The sequence below is a fragment of the Lemur catta genome, chromosome 2 (assembly GCF_020740605.2).
Source record: "Lemur catta isolate mLemCat1 chromosome 2, mLemCat1.pri, whole genome shotgun sequence".
NCBI classification, from domain to species: Eukaryota; Metazoa; Chordata; class Mammalia; order Primates; family Lemuridae; genus Lemur; species Lemur catta.
In genome coordinates, this window is record NC_059129.1 from 54,587,741 (window position 1) to 54,607,590 (window position 19,850).

Below are 19,850 nucleotides of genomic sequence, written 5' to 3' on the forward strand. Positions count from 1 at the left end.
AGAGGATAGCTTGGCCATGTGTAGGACCTGAGCAGAATACTATATTGTGATTTAAATTGAAGCAGCCATCATTTTTAATAATAAAGACTAGATTTCCAGTGATGGCGCATCTAGTGAAACAACTGAAATAAAGGTAGTGTCACTTTCTGTGTTGAGGAAGTTAAACAGCCATTCTGCGGCGTGTCTAAGATTCAGCAGGCAATGAGAGAGCGCTTTTGAATTCTTCAAGCATTTAATAAATGGGGAAAAATCCACAATCAAGAGCAGGATTAGTGTATCAGATCACAGCTTCCATGATTTAATTGCATATGACCTTCATCCTTAAATTGTCATAAGAACCAAGAATCCTAGATGATAGCCAGCCTTCCCTCTGTGGTACAGGACACATCCACTGAGGCAGTGGGCTTCGGGCCCCCTCTCTCTTCCAAGCTGGTTCTGAGGAGCTTCCCTGCCTCCCTGCTGACCCTAGAGCCCCACTCCTGTCCACCCTTTTCCTGTCCCTACAGCCTCCTCCCCTCGCATTGTCACACTGTCACAACGGCAGAACCTGCTGCTGGAGCCCTGATCATTCCGTCACTGGGAATCAGGGTTCCCGTTCAGGCTCCAGTTTTGTCCCCACTGCTCGCTGAACTTGGTCATTTATTATCGCTGGGCTCTAATTTCCTCCACTGTCAGAGGAGGGGATTGGGTCAGGCAGGAGCAGCACCTTGGCATGCTATGTTAAGAAAGGCTCTGAGACCATTTCCAGACCTCCCAGGGGAGAACAGTCCGCAGTGTCTGCCGGTGGCATGAGCGGGTGGGGACAACACGCCTTCCAAGTCTGAAATGCATGATATTAAATGACACCTCAGGAAGACATTTTCCCCAAATTATTCCCATTCTGCTTTTTCCGTGACTGCATATAACTGAGGACTGTCCATCTCACATCCCCAAGTTGTTTGCCACCCACCATTAAGTATATAGATACTGCATTTCCATTCTGAAGGCATGATGAATCCTATTTCACAATAGAACAACTGAGTCAGTAAGTGAGCCATTTTCCCTAAGCCAGACAGCAAATCCAGAACAAATGTTAAAGTTTAGGGACATTTATTCACTAATAAACATCTTATACATTATACATTATACTTACTTGTTTCACAGCCTTTTTTGTGCACTTACTACATGCAAATAGCATGAGAGTCACTAGTAAGAGAAGAAAAAGAGGAGAGGACAACAGAATAGCTAAGAATTCCTGATCTCAAAGGAATTTTAAATCCAGTAGGGAAGAAAGATATCCACAGATAGCACAAGTGAGCAAATATCTGTCTCACGGAGGGGCACCCTGGAGTCTTCCTTGGCTCTTCTCTTTTCTCCCACTCACATCCAACCCATCTGCAAGTCCTGCTCTCTTAACTGTCCAAGTCTGTCTCAGATCTGACCATTCTGGCCTCTTCCCCTATATCACCCTGGTTCAGACTGTCATCTTCTCTCGCCCGACTACTTTCCCAGCTTCCCCTCTGGTTCCCATACAGTCTATTCCCATACAGAAGCCAGGATAATACGCCTTTTAAAAAGCCAATCGGTTCACATCATTCCCTGCCCTCAGTCTCCCAGTGGCTTGCTATTACACTGAGAACAAGATCCAAAATTTTCATCGTGGCCTATAACAACCTTCTTCATTTGGCCCTGGCCCCCCATGTGACGCCATCAGCCCACTCTCTGACACCTCACCCTGACTTATTTCTCCCAATGGCACTTATAACCACCTATCACATCATATATTTATTTACTATTTCATTGGTTTTATCTATTAGAATGTAAGATCCATGAGGGCAGGAGCATCAGTGGTTGCTTCCAGGCTGCATCTGCAGCATCTATAAAAGTGTATGGCACATAGTAGCTCCTCAATAAATATCTGATGAATAATGAAGTCGAGGAGAGCTAGAAATTGGAGCAAAAACCTGATATTGAACAAGACCAAGGGACAGTGTATTGTAGTGTATATCTCATTTCTAGATTCTCTTCCAGGGCAATGGTTGATGTAAGAGATTTTGCTTGGTTTCTGAGTAGGCTGGAGAGATATGTCTAGAGAGTGGACGGCCGAGGGGCTTCGTCATGATGAAGACAGCTCCTTCCGGGTCTGGGGCAGGCAAATCTACGAGCTGCACAGTGGGAGAGGAGTGAGTGATCCTGGAGACACAGCAATTGAGGAGAACCATCTGATGTAAATCACATTATTTCTGGGCATTCGACTCTCTATTCCAAGAATAGAAATGGTAAAACTGATCTAATTCTTTACATGCTGAGGCAAGCTAGGGGCTGAATAAAGCCACTGAAAAGGATATATAGGAGTCACTGCTGCTGAAGGAATTGAGTAGAAACAGCTCTTGTTTCTGCAATTAGAAATTACTTGGAAATCAGCAGACGCTGCCTGCACCAATAACATGAGGAACAATCCTATTTCCCGCAGAGTAAAATACGACCTAGGAATTTTTATGTATCAGACACTATTCTAAGCCCTTTACACAGCTAGTTAACAGTAGAGCTGGGAGTCAAACCCAAAAAGTTTGACTAGAGTTCATCCACTTAACCATGTATGTACTACACTGCCTCTTACGGGAATACTGACCTGACCTTGGGCAAGTCATCCTCTGTGTGCCTCAGTTTCCTGTGAGTAGTAATAGTATTGCCTTCTAGGATTCTTGGGAGGCCTAAAGGAGTTAACACAGGTAAAGTGACCCAAAAAGGGCCTGGCATACATCATAGTTATTATCATTATATCTGTAGGATCAATACTTGGCAGTGGAGTTATTGAATGCTAAATACAATGCAGAGGTTAAATCACTCTCCAAGTGTCACCTAAATGAAGTAAATGAGGCCAGGATATTAACCCGGCTAGGTTTGGCCCCAAAGCTCATTTCTTACACCCTGGCTAGCTACTGTCAGCTGTTTCCAGTGTACAGAATCCTTCCAGCACTTGACAATTCACAGCTGAAGCTTTCTGTTCCCTTTCAGGCATTTCTTTGTGATATCTGAGTTTTAATTCGGCACATAGAACCTGTTAATGATCTAGCATCCTAGTCAAAATGTTTCAAGCCTGGAATTTGTCTTGTGGTGGACTGCTGAAACCTACAAGGGCAGCTAGAGTGGAGGTTTCATTCTGATTCTAATCTAGACTCTGTGGCAGGAGTTTGAAGGAAGCCACGTCCTTGAAATTCTCTCGCATACAGATGCTCCACACTCCAAGGAGCTTTATCTTCTAGCTGCAGCTCTCACAAGATACACAGGTGAGAAACTTAATAGCTCCTCTAGTCAACAGCACACATCGCCAAGCTGGCAAGATAGGCCAGCTCACGGACAGGAAAATAAGTGATTCAGTGGAACCCAGATAATAAATAGCACTGGCAATGATTGATGAACAAAACAAAGTACACCTGCATGCAATCCTAGATGGTCCAGGGAGCTGATGGGTTAGATCAGCGGTTCCCAACCTTTGTGGCACCAGAGATGGATTTCATGGAAGACAATTTTTCCACGGATGTGGTGGAGGGTTGAGGGGAACGTAGAGCTCAGGCACTGATGAGTGGCCCAGTTCCTAACAGGCCATGGACCCATACCAGGCCTCAGCCTGGGGCTTGGGGACCACAAGTTTAAGTGGTTTATTTTTATAATTAGGGTGGGGTAGTTGGAAATCCAGGACATTGACAGGAGGGTGATATTTTCCTGTAGCTCCAGCCTCCAGAGTTCCCTATGTACTTAGGAACTCAGTGCATTTAGAGTGATCTTTGCCCTTTACCTCTCCCCCTGTTCAATGCTTGCTTCTAGAAAGGTCAGATACCTCCCATTAAGGTGTACATGTAGGAATCTTACCTTTAAAATAATGTTACCCATCTCAGAATATAGATGGATTCCAACAGCTCGCCCCAGTGTAAGCCATGAGCACAAAGGTGTACATTAAGATGTTCCATTAAGGCACTCCCCAGTGGGCTAAGGAAATTCTCAGGGAAGCCTCTCCTGGGATCTCTGAAATTGTGCTAATTAGTCTATCATCTTCTCTATGCACAGAAAGGCTTGATGTGGTGAACGCCCAAAATATTGTTGTTTTAACCTGGTTAATCTATGATAGTCAACATGTCCAAATTACTTTACTCAGGGTTCTATGAGTTCACAGCTAATTAAGTTTTAAAAAAAGGATCAGTACTCAAAAGAGAGTTACATATGGATCAGCACAAGAAAGACCCACGAATGTAAAACTATTCAAGAGCCAAAGGTCAAATTCCAGCCACCACAATGGCTCAAGAGAGAAAACAGCAATGAAGTTCTACCCAACGAGATGAACAGAAATCTGTCCCACTTATCAGTTCTCTCAATAAATGTAAATGGCTTGAATTCCCCACTTAAGAGACATAGACAGGCCCAATGGATAAAAAAACACAAACCAAGTATCTGCTGTCTTCAGGAAACTCACCTAACCTGCAAAGATGCATTTAGACTGAAAATAAAAGGATGGAAATCGATATTTCAAGCAAATGGTAGCCAAAAGAAAGCTGGTGTGGCAGTTTTAATCTCTAATAACTTAGTTTTTAAACCAACAAAAGTAATAAAAGACAAAGATGGTTACTATATACTGGTGAAAGGCACAATTCAACAAGAAGACATAACTATACTTAATATATATGCACCCAACTTAGGCGCACCCAGATTCATAAAGCAAACCCTACTTGATCTGAACCAAATGATAGATAACAATACTGTAATAGCTGGAGACTTTAACACCCCACTGACAGTACAGGACAGATCCTCCAAACAGAAAATAAACAAAGAAATAGTGGACTTAAATAGAATGCTAGAACAAATGGGCCTCACTGACATCTACAGGACGTTCTACCCAAAGTCCACTGAATGTACATTCTTCTCATCAGCTCATGGGACATTCTCTAGGATTGACCATATCCTAGGACATAAAGCATGTCTTAAAAAATTAAAAAAAATAGAAATTATACCATGCATCTTCTCAGATCACAGTGGAATAAAAGTAACAATGAACCCTAACAGAAACTCTCATTCCTACTCAAAGTCATGGAAGCTAAACAACCTTCTCCTGAACGATTATTTTATAAAGGAAGAAATCAAGTCAGAAATCAAAAGATTCTTTGAATTAAACCACAAAGGAGACACAACTTATCAAAATCTATGGGACACAGCTAAAGCAGTCCTGAGAGGAAAATTAATTTCCATAAATGCCTATTTCAAAAAGACAGAAAACTTACAAATAGAAAAACCTAATGAATAGACTCAAAGAGCTGGAGAAAGAAGAACAGACCGACCCCAAACCCAGCAGAAGGCGAGAAATTATTAAGATCAAATCAGAATTAAATGAAAACGACAACAAAAATACCATAAGGGAAATTAATAAAACAAAAAGTTGGTTCTTGGAAAAGATAAACAAAATAGACACACCTCTGGCTAGAGTAACCAAGAGCAGAAAAGAAAAATCTCTAATAACCTCCATCAGGAACATGAAAGGAGAAATCACAACCGATGCCACAGAGATACACGATATCATCTATGAATTCTACAAGAATCTTTATGCACACAAACTGGAAAATGTGGAGGAAATGGACAATTTTTTAGAAACACATAGCCTTCCCAAGCTCAATCAGGAAGAAATAGAACTCCTGAATAGACCAATATCAAGAACTGAAATCGAAACAGCAATAAAAAACCTTCCCAAAAAGAAAAGCCCTGGTCCAGATGGGTTCACATCCGAATTTTACCACACATACAAAGAAGAACTGGTGCCCATCCTACATAAACTATTCTCCAATATCGAGAAGGATGGAATTCTCCCCAACACGTTTTACCAAGCCAATATAACATTGATACCAAAACCAGGAAAGGATGCAACAAAAAAAAGAAAACTGCAGACTAATTTCTCTTATGAATATAGATGCAAAAATTCTCAATAAATTTCTAGCAAATCGTATCCAAGTGCTTATCAAAAAAATAATTCATCACAACCAAGTGGGCTTCATCCCAGAGATGCAGGGGTGGTTCAACATATGTACATCTATAAATGTACTTCACCACATAAATAGAAGCAAAAATAAAGACCATATGATCCTCTCAATAGATGCAGAAAAAGCATTTGACAAAATTCAACACCCTTTTATGATAAGAACACTTAACAAAATAGGCATAGATGGGACCTACCTAAAAATGATACAAGCCATATATGACAAACCCACAGCCAACATCATACTAAATAGGGAAAAATTGAAAGCATTCCCACTCAGAACCAGAACCAGACAAGGCTGCCCACTGTCCCCATTACTTTTCAACATAGTATTGGAAGTCCTTGCGAGAGCTATCAGGCAAGAGAGCAGAATCAACGGAGTCCAAATAGGGAAAGAAGAGATCAAACTCTCACTCTTCGTTGATAATATGATGTTATATCTGGAAAACCCCAAGGATTCAACCAAGAGACTCCTGGAATTATTAATGAATTCCGTAAAGTCTCAGGTTACAAAATCAATATACACAAATCAGAGGCATTCATATATGCCAATAACAGTCAATCGGAGAACCAAATTAAAGACTCAATACCCTTCAAAATAGCAACAAAGAAAATAAAATATCTAGGAATATATTTAACTAAAGAGGTAAAGGACCTCTATAGGGAGAACTATGAAACACTGAGGAAGGAAATTACAGAACATATAAATAGGTGGAAAACCATACCATGCTTGTGGATAGTAAGAATCAACATTGTTAAAATGTCTATACTACCCAAAGTGATCCACAGATTCAATGCAATCCCTATTAAATTACCAACATCATTTTTCACAGATTTAGAAAAAATAATTATACACTTTGTATGGAATCAGAGAAGACCCCGTATAGCAAAAGCAATTTTAAGCAATAAAAACAAAATGAGAGGTATTAATTTCCTAGACTTAAAACTATACTACAAGGCTGTGGTTCTTAAAACTGCCTGGTATTGGCACAAGTGCAGGGACATAGACCAGTGGAACAGAACAGAAAATCCAGATATTAAACCATCCTCATATAGCCATCTAATCTTTGACAAAGCAGACAAAAACATACTCTGGGGAAAAGAATCCTTATCCAATAAATGGTGCTGGGAAAACTGGATAGCCACATGTAGAAGACTGAAACAGGACCCACACTTTTCACCTCTCACAAAAATCAAATCACGGTGGATAACAGATTTAAACCTTAAATGGGAAACGATCAGAATTCTAGAAGAAAATGTAGGAAAGACTCTTACAGACATTGGTCTAGGCAAAGAATTTATGAAGAAGACCCCTAAGGCAGTCACAGCAACAACAAAAATAAATGAATTGGACCTGATCAAATTAAAAAGCTTCTGCACAGCCAAAGAAACAGTCACGAGAATAAACAGATAACCTACAGAATGGAAAAAAATTTTCGCATACTACACATCAGATAAAGGACTGATAAGAATCTATTTAGAACTCAGGAAAATCAGCAAGAAAAAAATCAAACAACCCTATCAAAAAGTGGGCAAAAGACATGAATAGAAATTTTCCAAAAGAAGATATAACATCCTTAATCATCAGGGAAATGCAAATCAAAACCACAATGAGATATCACTTAACTCCAGTGAGAATGGCCTTTATCAAAATGTCCCAAAACAACACATGTTGGCGTGGATATAGAGAGACAGGAACACTCATACACTGCTGGTGGGACTGCAAACTAGTGCAACCCCTGTGGAAAGCATTATGGAGATACCTTAAACAGATTCAAGTAGACCTAACATTCGATCCAGCAATCCCATTATTGGGCATCTATCCAAAGGAACAAAAGTCATTCTATGACAAAGACACCTGTACCCGAATGTTTATAGCAGCACAATTCACAATTGCAAAGATGTGGAAACAACCCAAATGCCCATCAATACACGAATGGATTAGTAAATTGTGGTATATGTATACCATGGAGTACTACTCAGCTGTAAGAAATAACGGTGATACAACATCTCTTTGGTTCTCCTGGATAGAGTTGGAACCCATTATATTAAGTGAAGTATCCCAAGAATGGAAAAACAAGCATCACATGTACTCACCAGAAAACTGGTTTCCCTGATCATCACCTAAATGCACATTGGGGAATGATACCAATTGGATATCAGACTGAGGTGGGGGGTGGGGGGAGGGGATGGGTGTATGCCTACATGATGAGTGCGTTGCGCACCGTCTGGGGAATGGTCATGCTTGAAGGTGCTGACTCGGGGAGGTGGGGGGTGGGGGGAGGGGATGGAGGTATAACAACATGGTGAGTGCCAGGTGCACTGTCTGGGGAATGGACATGCTTGAAGCTCTGAGTCGGGGGGATGGGCAGGACATGGGCAATATATATAACCTGAGCTTTTGTACCCCCATAATAAGCTGAAATAAAAATAAGTAAATAAATAGAAAAAAAATTCTCTTCAAGGAAAAAAAAAGGATCAATAGATGGAATAAAGAGAAGAGAATGATTATTTGTACCAAAATCTCTGGGAATGGCCTCTTTCCCTCCACCCCATCTTGTCCTCCTTTCCTTCCCACGACTGACTGCAGGAGTCGGCTACCAGAGCAGGGAAGTTACCTAACCAGGAGCAGGAGGCTGCAGTAGCCCCTCCCCAGGGACACCAGCAGCCTTGCTGGGCTCCTGTAAATGCCATTCCAAACCCGAACCTCTGCCCAGAATGGTAAGTGGAAAGAATATTCTCAAAACTCTGACTCAGACATTCGCAGTGCTCTATAACTTTATGGAACTCATCCAAGTAAAATTCCCCTGGGAGATCCAGCCTCCCGGCCAGGAACAGGAAGTTGTCAGGGTAACATGGGGACACTGAGTACCCTGGAGAGATCAGGGACAAACAGGCTCTGTCACTGAAAAGGAAGAAGACATGGAGAAAGGGAGTCCGGGGAGGTCTCTGAACACAAGAGTCACCCATTCAACACCTGAAACCTCCGGGCATGTTCTGCTTTCTGAATATCTCAAAGATCTTACGATATCGGTGCATAGATACAGTGCAGGTGGGAACAGATGGACTCTGATGGATCATGAATGGACAACCCTTAGTAAATAAATCCCAGAAGACTATAGACAAGTTTGCTCCATTATCTTGATGAAAGTTTCATCCCAAATATGGAGAAATGTCCCTTCTGTATAAGGTGAGGGCAAGTTTTTGTACCCTGACTCAAGTTCGGCGTGGAGATTGTTATGGTTACAAATGTCCCTATTTAACCTCACCATTAATATCGGAGAGGAGACGCTAGGATAAGATGTAAGGGTTATTCATTACTCCCACTGCTTCCCTGATTAATACCTACTTCAACTCCTTTTAAAGAGAAAAAGTATGGAAATTTGCCCAGGACAGTGTTTAATTTCCCAGGTGGCAGAGAAGGAAACACTGATTTATTTACAGAGAATAGCAGCTGTTTACATGCATTTGGAGCATGATAAATGGGAGTTTTATATACATAATTATTCATGCAAGAAGTATCTTACCATGTTATCAGACTTTAAAACCTAAATTGTGTCTATAAATGACATTTTAAAAACCCACGGAATTTTCTTCTCACTAATGATAAGGACTTTAATTCTGGGAGTCATAAACCCCAGTTTACTTTCTCGGGTATGGCAGACATCTTTTGTTTGACATAGGATCTAAACCAGGATATATTTTGTTCTATCGTGAAGTGTAGTTTTCCGGCAGTTAAGTTTGCTTTTAAATGTCAGTCACTTTAATCTTGTAATCTGTTATTGAAAGTCTCAAGTTTTTACGATGTGTATGTATGATATAGTCTACACTTGTACACATGTGTATATGTGTACTATGTGTTGTTGTTTTACTAGGTGTATGTATGTGTGTACAGAATCCCTGAATCATGGTTAGAAGGAACTGTAAACAGCACTTTGGGCAGAGGTTTCCAGCACTGACTATTTAGTACAATCACCGAGGGAGCTTTAAAAAGTCCTGAAGCTCAGACTGGTAAAATCTAAATAAGTTCTGTGGTCTTCTAGTTAACATGATTATTCCCGTATCAATTTCTTGGCTGTGATGTTGGGCTTTAGTTATGTGAGATGTTACCACTGGGGAAAGTTGGGGAGAGGGTACAAGGGACCTCTCTGTATTATCTCTGCAACTGCCTGTGAAGTCTGTAATTATTTTAAAATAAAAAGTTTTAAGAAATGCTGGCGCACAGACCGTACTCTGGACCAATTAAGTCAGAATCTCTAGGGGTAGAACTCTAGAATCAGTGTTTTTTAAAGCTTCCAGATGATAGCAGAGTGAGGCCAAGGTAGATCGTCCCTGATCTTTGTCCACCTAGCCACCCAATGTTTAAATGTGTCACAATCTCCTCATGTGTAGCTTACTATATTAATAGTAATAAAGCACATTTCACTTACTGACCAAACTATTGATTATGAATTTTCTAATGTTCTAGGAAACATGTAGAGACTACTCAGGGGAAAGATTATATACGTGTCTGGTAGAACGTTATGTTAACTTTGTAAATAACTACTAGATTGTATTGGAATGGACATTAGCTAGCTTTGAGAATTTCCCAGCAATTGTTCATCGTGGCAGAAATATAACACATTATGGCATAAAGACTTTAATAATTAATCAACATGTCATACTTTTGACTCATAGAATTGGCACAGTAGTGTAATAATTATCCTTTAATGCCCCACAAACATGTCTACTAATTATTATGAATGGAATCTTAAAGTAAACTTCTTATATTGCAAAGGGCTTGAAAACTGCTTATTTATCTATTTTGGATCAAAGACCCCATTGAGAATATGATGAAGCTACAGAGTCTCTTCTCCCATAGGAAGACACAGAAACAAGTGGCTTGTGGATCCCCAGTAAGTTCTAGAAGCCCTTTAATAGAGGCTGCGATGTTTAGCAGAAGCCACTCTGGACCCTGAACAGGAGGCTGGGAATGAGGCTCTGGCTCCACCAGTCAATCAAGTCAGCCACTCAGGCTAGCAGCTTCCCCATGCCAGCCCTTGACATCCTCTTTTATAAGTTGTTTGTAATGATGTCTAAGGCCTTTTTCCCTTTAAGACAGGGGTCCCCAGCCTATGGTGAGTTGTATAATTATTTCATTATATATTACAATGTAATAATAATATAAATAAAGTGCACAATAAATGTAATGTGCTTGAATCATCCCAGAACCACCCTCCCCACCCCATGCCCTCAGTCCATGGAAAAATCATCTTCCATGAAAACGATCCCTGGTTGGGGACCACTGTGTGGGGTCATGATTAAACCCAGGCCCACTCCACCTTACAGCCTAAAATGCTTTGAAAATCACTGATTCTCCAAATAGTCAACATGTCACCCAAAGCCCAGTATCACAAAGTGGCCAGCCTTTGAGAAAGCTCTGGAAAATCTTCAGTTTTACCATTTCCATTGTTCACTGGGTTACCTAAGAAGCTAGTCACTTTCATGAGTGCCAAAGAAGGCAGAGGATGAAAAGGTGTTGAGCAACAACTTGTGGCTCCCATGAAGCCTGGACCAATCAAGGTGGATCCATCCTAGAAAGTCCTCTGGTTAAATTGCTTGAAAATCAAAGTGAGGAAACAATGTGAATATTTCCAGGCCTGGCCTGAGCAGCCGAGAGGTCAGAGTGCTGTTCCGTGTCTGGGCTGGCTGAGCCCTTCCTACGGACCCAGATGGTGCCTCCAAAGGGCATCCTTAGGAAGGGGGAGGTTACAGGGTAATTTCAGAACATCTGTTCATAAAGACGCAGGTATGAGCCATCCTGGGGTGAAGAAAAGGCCTTCTTCCTTCACAAGGCACTTTTGGAAATTGAGTCAATGAGTTGGCGTCTAACTGAAGAAGTGGAATGCATGGAGAAGAAGGAACAGCCTAAGCTCCTCTTCACACATCAGTGGGCTGAACTGGCAGATATAAAAGGCTAGGGTGTGACTAGGGTTCCTCCTCTGATCTTCACATACGGGACTGGAACCAATGCAGTCGCTGCCTCTCTTGATGCCTGTTCTTTGGGGCAGCCGTGCGCCCTCCCTCCAGCCCATGAAAGCTTTTTCTTCCCTCTCATGTCAGACAGTCATATGCCGATATCTTAACAAGGTTTGAGGGAGGCACGTCTCACACGTGAGTGTGAAAACCCAATCATCACACTTATGAACTACAAAAGGATCCAGTGAAAACTTAAAAAAGTGATACCAGAGCTACCCCTTGAGATTTGGATTTCCTTGTTCTGGAATGAAGCCCGTCCTATGCTGTGGTATTTTTTCCTAAGTTTCCTCAAATGATTCTAATGTGCATCCAAGGTTGAGAACTTCTTTCCCAGCCCACTAGAAATCTCCTGGGGGAAATACCTCCTCTCAAACATAGATGCAATCTGTGTGGCCAGGGCTGAGGCATGGCAAACACGACGTCCCGGCCTCAGGTGGGCTGGAGCAGCTCTGGCAGGGAGATGCTGTGATTCCCATTTTCAATCATAAGAAAAGGGAGATTCCGAGAGGGAAGGAGATTTGCCAAAGGCCAAAGAATGAGGAAATGGGAGAAATGGGATTCTAACTCGGGGCCTGTCTGCAATGAACACTCACAGAAGAACACATGTTGCTTCCTTATATGTTGTCCAGATCAGTCCTCTCACCTGCCCCGTGACATGAACGTTATCTCATACCCATTTTACCAAATAAGAAAATTGAAACTCAGAGGGGTTAAGGGATCTAAGTTCAATAGCTAGATAATTAGAGAGAACACTCCAGTTTTCCCCATATTTTCTTCCTGAGGCCAGTCTTTGCCCATGCAGTTCTTGTCATTCTGTTGTAGCAAATTTGACCCTCTCCTGCTATGTGGGCTGGTCATTGCCAGGTATTGGGGCATCTCGGTATTAAGGACCTTTAGTAGAGCAGGCTGCCACGCTAAGCTGCCTCTGCCAAGAAATGAGGGCCCAGCTAGCCACAGGCTGGAGGCAGGCGAAAAACTGTTAGCCCTCAGTTCCAGGCAAACCAGGATGGTTGGCCACTCTGGCAGAAGACAAACCTCAGGCAACTAAATTTGGAGTTCAGAGGGCTAGATCTGGAGTTTCCCACTAGCACAGACATTAATCAGACCCCCAAAAAGTGTTTACTTCTGATTATGCCATTAAAATTCATATGGAAATTTAGAGATGATTCAAAGAATCACTAAGATAATTAATGAAATGGAAACTAGGTCTCTAGTTGTGGGGTTAGTTACTAACCAGTAACATTTAGTTAATGATTTTAATATAGACTAGGTTTCCTGTTTTATTTTTTAGTGAAGGGGCTACTACTGGTCAGCTGTTTTCCATATGTTTGGAGAAGACGGCAATAGGAAATGTGTTTGATGGCAATAAAACATCACACATTTATATATTGCTCACTGCGGGCCAGGCCCTGAGTGCTTTAAAACCCATGACCACTCATGCAGTCTGCTCAAGAACTCTATAATGGAAATGCTAGTGTTCTCCCTGTTTTAGAGATTCGGAAGCAGAAGCCCAGAGAGGTTGATACGTTCAATGTCACACAGCTAGTAAGTGTTGAATGGGGATGGTTTTAAACATTCATAAGAACTTTTTAACTCGGGTACCAAAACCCTGGCAGGAGTTAGCAATGGGAATTGCAAATTGCTTGGGATCCGAAGACAACATAAAGAGGCAGCGAGGACAAGGAAACATTTATTCAGTGCAGTTCTGCTTTCACCTTGTCCAGGGCAGGGAGAGATTCAGGTGATGTCTCTTCCAGCTTCCAGGCAAGATATTATCTTTCCTTTCCCTCAGCAGAGGACACACTGGCCTAATGTGAACTGGAAAAATCTATCCGGTCACCTCAGAACTAATTTTTGTATAAAATCTTTAGTTTATTTTTACAACATGCAAATTAGAGGTACAGATGGAAAATTCAATAACGTTATAATCCCGGTGATGCCCTAGGTCTAGGATGACATTTATCTAGGCAAAAGCACTTTTGTGGTCCTAGGAACGATGGTTGTGGCATTTTAAAGCCGCATTAGACCCTGTTGCAGAAATCCTTTCTCCTACTTGTGTAAATCCTGTGGGGTAAAACAAAATTTATCAAATCAATGGAAAATATCATCCAGAAAGGATCATATTGTGTATTTGGGGGCTCCTTCCCGCTAACTATCATGAGCACAATTTACAAGGGCTTCCCTGTGGCAGCTTGCTCAGGGCAGGATGGAGGCAGAAGAAGGGAAGACACTTCGCTTAGTGGGGGAAGGTGCCAAGCCCTCATGTATCTCCGAAGGCTGTGAAGAACCTGGGATTCTCCCCCCTCTCCAGCTTCTCTAGCCTTGTTTGACATGTCCCCAGTTAAAATGTGAATGCCCAGGAGGAGTAGGAACATCAGCAGGCACTGACCCCTGAGAATGGACTTTTGCGGAGGAGTTTTTGATGTTTCCTTATCTATAAAGTGAGGGCATTAAATTTGACAAATGATTCTCTACTTCCTCGTGTATCAGGGAAGATGACTTTTTACAACCTACAGATGATCAGGCCCCATGAGATTTGGTTTCAATTGGTCTGGGATAGGGTCCAGGTGTAGGTACTGTGGTATCAATAGAGCTTCCAGTGATTTGAATATGCTGCCAGGGGTGGTCTTGATCAGCGGTTCTCAGCTCCGACTGTGCTTTAGAATCACCTGGGGGATGAGAGAAATCCTAATGCCCAGGCTACACCCCAGGCCACACCCCAGGCCCATGAAATCCTTATCTCCAGGGGTGAAACCTACACATCAGTAGCTTTTAAAACTGTCAGGTGATTCCAATGCGCAGCCAGGGTGGAGAAGCACTAAACCAGGTGATGTCTAGGGGATTATTACAGCTAGAAAGTCTTGCTGTGTTTACAGTCCCACAGTCTCTTCCAGTTAGTTCTAATGCAGTGGGTACCCACGCTTGAGGACACCAGAATCATTTGGAGGGCTTATTAAAACACAAGCTTCTGGGCACTCTCCCTGGAGGTTCTGATTCTTCAGGTCTAGCATGGAGAATGGGAATTTATACATCTAACAAGTTCCAGCGGATGCTTCTGGAAACCACTGCCCTAAGGCATAATGGGCACCTGACTTTGACATTGGCCAGTACAGAATTAAGAAAAGTAATTTTTGTTGGCAAGGATTAATCAGGTGGAGAAAAATAATAGCCCAGGGCTGTCAGAATCAGCCCCCCAGGCAGCTTCCGAACAGCTGAAGTGTTATATAGAGGCAGTGCTGGGCTCTGAAATGCAAAGATGATGACGGCCTAAGAAGTGAGAAGACAAAAAAGATACACTTCATCTCTCTCAACATCTGGCCTAGAGCCTAGAGCTATTTGTCAGTTAAGTCACAGGAAGGCAGAAATATTGGAGCATGTGCTGATTTCATCAATAATTTCTTTCCAATTCTATCAGAACTCTCCAGTGTATTTCATCAACATCTTTAAACTATTTATATTTTTATGAACTGGGTTATTTATATTATTTTTTCTGGACATATATATTTAGAAACGTTGAAACCGCGTCTGAATATGTAAAAAGTACATAATCATGCTCTGAATGACTTGAGATGCTCAAAAGACAAAACCACCAAGAATGAGGAAGACGCACATGGTAGATGATGGATGAGGAGATTAACATGTATGAAGCATTAGCCCTGGGTGAGTATATCCTATTTATTAATAATTCTCACTAAATAAAAAGAGTTTGATAACATAAGTTACCATACACAGATGCTACAGTGAAATCTTAAATCATTTATCTAAATTCCCAGAGCTAGAGAAACATGACCCAAGATCTGAATCTGGGTATGTCTGACTCCAAAGCCTAGGCACTTTCAACTCTCTTTCTTGCCCTTCATGCCACACACAAGTCCTAACCCTTTGTTTTACCTCCCAACAGACTCTGGAAAATCGCTAGCCTTCCTACATCTAGTGTTTCTCCAACTTTAATGTGATAAGATTCCCCCAGGGGATCTTGCTAAAATGCAAATGCTGGGATAGGGCTGATGAGTCTGCACTTCAGATCAGCTCCCAGGTAATGCAGGTGCTGTGGGTCCTTGAACCACACTTTTTATACCAAGGTCTTAGGAGACCTGGGTTTAAAGAGAGTTTGATGTATTTTTTAAAATTTTTTTAATTTGTTCTAAGAGTCTTCAGGCTGATTGATGTAAATAAGAGAGGGAGACAAAAAACTTGCCAAGGAACTACTTTGAAAAAGACTTCCTTGTTCTAAGAACTTCAGGATAAAAGGGAACAGAGGTTGGGCTTATAAGATACAAAAATAACTGGAACATTTTGTTTTTAACTGGTCAATCAACCATTCGTTTGGTCCCCCATAGCCCAATGAACCAAAATCTGTATTGGTTTGATCTGATGAAGTTTCACCTTGCTGCAGTAGGGAAGAATCCAGAAAGGTGGCTTACCTGTTGATAATGGAGGGAGAACCAGACTCTTAAATATGGTTCTAATGTATGTTTTAAAATGCTCATGAATTTTGTACGGTGGTGTTTGAAGAATGATGGTATAACCAGCAGACCTCCCCCTTACCCACATGGGTGTGTAAAACTTGACTTGGATTTTCAGAAAAACAATCCAACCATACACAGCAAGAGGGTTTTATGTTAAAACATCTGGATGCTCCTTAAATCACAAAGTGGCTTTAGGCTAGATCTTGTTCCAAACCAATGCCAGTGTTTCCCAGACACCTCTGTGCTTCTAGAGGCTCCATATGGATTGCAGCCCTGACATGGTAAAGTGAAAATCAATTTGGCTGCACAATAGGCCCAGAACATAAGAAGTGAAATGGAGAACTCTAGCCTGCGGGGAGGACGAGAGAAAGGAGAGGTACCTGTAATGAGACTGGAAATCAAAGTGGAATAAGCTGAAATCTCTGTGGACAAGGAGCCAAAGGGAGTAGCTGGAGATGGACAGTTTGTAGGAATATAAAGGAACAGGGAGAGATTTGATAGGAGCTTGACTTTTAATTGATAGAGATCTCTACAGGTTTCAGCCTGCTCCCTGACTTACAGCTCACATTGGGTTTCCACAATGCTACAATTCCAGATAAAACATAAAAAATTCAATCCTGTGGGTTTTGTTTGTTTGTTTTCTGTTGTCTTTAGGAAAAAAACTAATTTTTCTATTGCTATTATCTGAAATAACAGATTGGACAAGTGATTTAAAAGTTATGTTGATGCTGCCTTGGGCTCTTGACTTAACCAAAATATATCCTGAAAATATATCCAGATTGTAGTTAAACAAAATGACATGTTTGCTTAATGAAAGGGCATGATCTTTTTTTAATTTTGGAAAATAAACACTTTTTATAGCATGATTTATTTAAGAACTGGTGGCCCATTTTTCATGGGGTGATGTGACACTTAGATTTATTGATATTTGGATAAGTTTGAATTTTCTTGGCAGAAGTGATGCCAGGAGGTTGTTTGCTATTATAGAGTTCCTGCTGCTAAAGGTTTTATTTCAGAGATTAGAAGGATTTGGGATACTGTTGGTGCCTAAAGAGGGGTTTATGGTTAATCCCATGGTCATTTTTCTTTAGCTGGATTAGATATTTTCAAACACCTATCATCACGGTTTGGAGGATTTCAGCAGAGATAAAGTTTTAAGAGATAGAGAAAAACATCAATAGGCAAGGGATTTGAAACTTAAATCTTCATTCAAGCCTTGGAATTGGAAACAAGTTTCATCTCACAAACCAACTCTGATAAATTCATACAGACTAACGTGTTCAGAAGGATTCTACAGTCTAGCATCAAACAGCACCATGATTGAAAAGTGACATTTGCCATTAGCCCAACTTAGGATAGTGACAATACGCATGCCATGGATGTTCACCCATTTCTGGAACCTAAGAGACTAACAGATTTATGCTTAAATAGGGAAAAAAAATTATCATCATTTTTTTTCCTGCTCTAGAGGACTGAATCCAAGTAACACAGATTTATTTTAGAGAAAATAAATGGACCAACCAGAATTTTCTGCAAATTGTAAATGCCACAGGATTTCCCCTTCATTATAAGGCAAGTCATGTGTTCGCTTTAAGAAAATGCTAATCAATGGGATGAGAAACCAAATAAATCTTCAAAGATGTGGCAACCTTACATTATCACAAATGCTTCATGCAGGAGGTTGAGCATTTCCTTTGTTAGAGCCTATATTTACACGAGCAATTTGATTATATCATTGTTCTGCATTTCCTTCTCTAACTGTAACTTGGCTTTCAGAGGGCAAGTCCAAATAATCTTAGGAAAGACAGAATGATCATGCATGGACTCAGCTGATAATTTCTTAATTATCACAGAGAGAAGACAAGTTGCTTTGCAGTAATTTCCTCCTTTAAAAGAAGAAATACATTTCTTTATGCCAAAATGTATTCGTGGCATCCTACTGTCATGTATACCCATGGAAAACCCAATGAAGCCTGCTTTAACCTACTCTTCCTTTCAGGGTATAAGGCACTGATGATATGCAGATTTTGACCAATCATTTACTTATTATACCTGGTACGCCTATTGTGTGATGCAGCAATTAAGACTTTTAAAATGGACACTTTTTGAGGAATTGGCCTCCTATTCAATGGCATGTGATTAGAAGTATGCCTTTTTGAAATAAGAGACTAATTAATTCTCGAAGAAAAAGAAATCCAGTAGCATAAAGTGGGAATGAGTAGGAAATTCAAATTGCTATGAGAAGCAAACTGCAGAAGTGAAGAATTCATCATTTTTTAGAGTGTGAAGAATACTACCAGTGTCTGTGCTGTTCATTTGACTTTCCCTTCATCCATGTATTATAGATCATATATCTAGGTTTATCATATGTGGTAGTGTGAGTTGGCTGAGCAGAAGACTGTAGTATAATGTATGATACTTGAGCAATCTAGTATCTTTAGGGACTTTGGAGAGAAACACATCATTTCTACCTTCAAATTTTCAATTAAATGAATTTCAGTTTAACAACACATTGTTCTTACAAGAAAAAAGCTAAACCATGCTCACATCAAGAAACTAAGTTAAATTCTGTGTGACTAGTACACGCACACACACACACACACACACACACACACACACAGAAAAAAAGCTAAGATAATCAATTAAAAATACTGAAATGCAGAAGGAAAATTCTAAAGACACCTGAATAGAAATTTAGCTGAAAGGATGGGTATGACATATAATTTATTATTTATATCCTCTTAGTTATGAAAACATCTGAGAGCTTACCCCTGAAACCACAGAAATGAGTGACTTAGTGCAGCAGGAAAATGGCTAGATTTAATTTTGTGATTTGCTTATTATCTTTGGGGATTTTCTCTATCATTTAGGTTATAGAGGTATAACTATGAAGTATGGTTAAAAGATAATTATTTTTAAAATGTAAAATCATGATTCTCATGAAATATAAAATGAAAGGTTTTATTTACCTCATTAATTAATAAGGGAATGAGTAAGTTATTAAAACCAAGTTAAAGGAGAATCCAAAAAGCAGACATGAATATAGGCCATTAGGAATGTTGAAATGAATTTGGTTAATACATGAAAAACTGGCTTCTTCCATAGTAGAGTAGGAAGAAAAATGGAATCTGCACCAGAAAAAAATTCACTGAATCTTAAAATAACTCAGAAAGACCTAGAGACTCCTCGGAATCAGATAACCTGGAAGAGTATGTTAGACAACTGCTAGTGTTCATTGAAGACACCCGATCATCTTTTTGGCTCGTTTCAAAGTGGTTCATAATTTTTTCCTACAGTATATAGGCTTATTTCATAAATCTCTTCCCTTTATGTTGGTTAACCTTCATGAAATAAAAGGGTGGTGG

General features: G+C 40.6%; 1 protein-coding gene and 1 non-coding gene across 2 annotated transcripts in view; both read right to left on the minus strand.

Annotated features, from left to right (window-relative positions):
- Positions 1-19,850, minus strand: part of RCAN2 (regulator of calcineurin 2) — a 262,707-nt gene that overhangs the window by 121,065 nt on the left and 121,792 nt on the right. The window lies entirely within an intron of this gene.
- Positions 12,095-12,197, minus strand: LOC123633792. The gene has a single exon (XR_006733793.1). It is a non-coding gene; the product is annotated as a small nucleolar RNA U13 (small nucleolar RNA).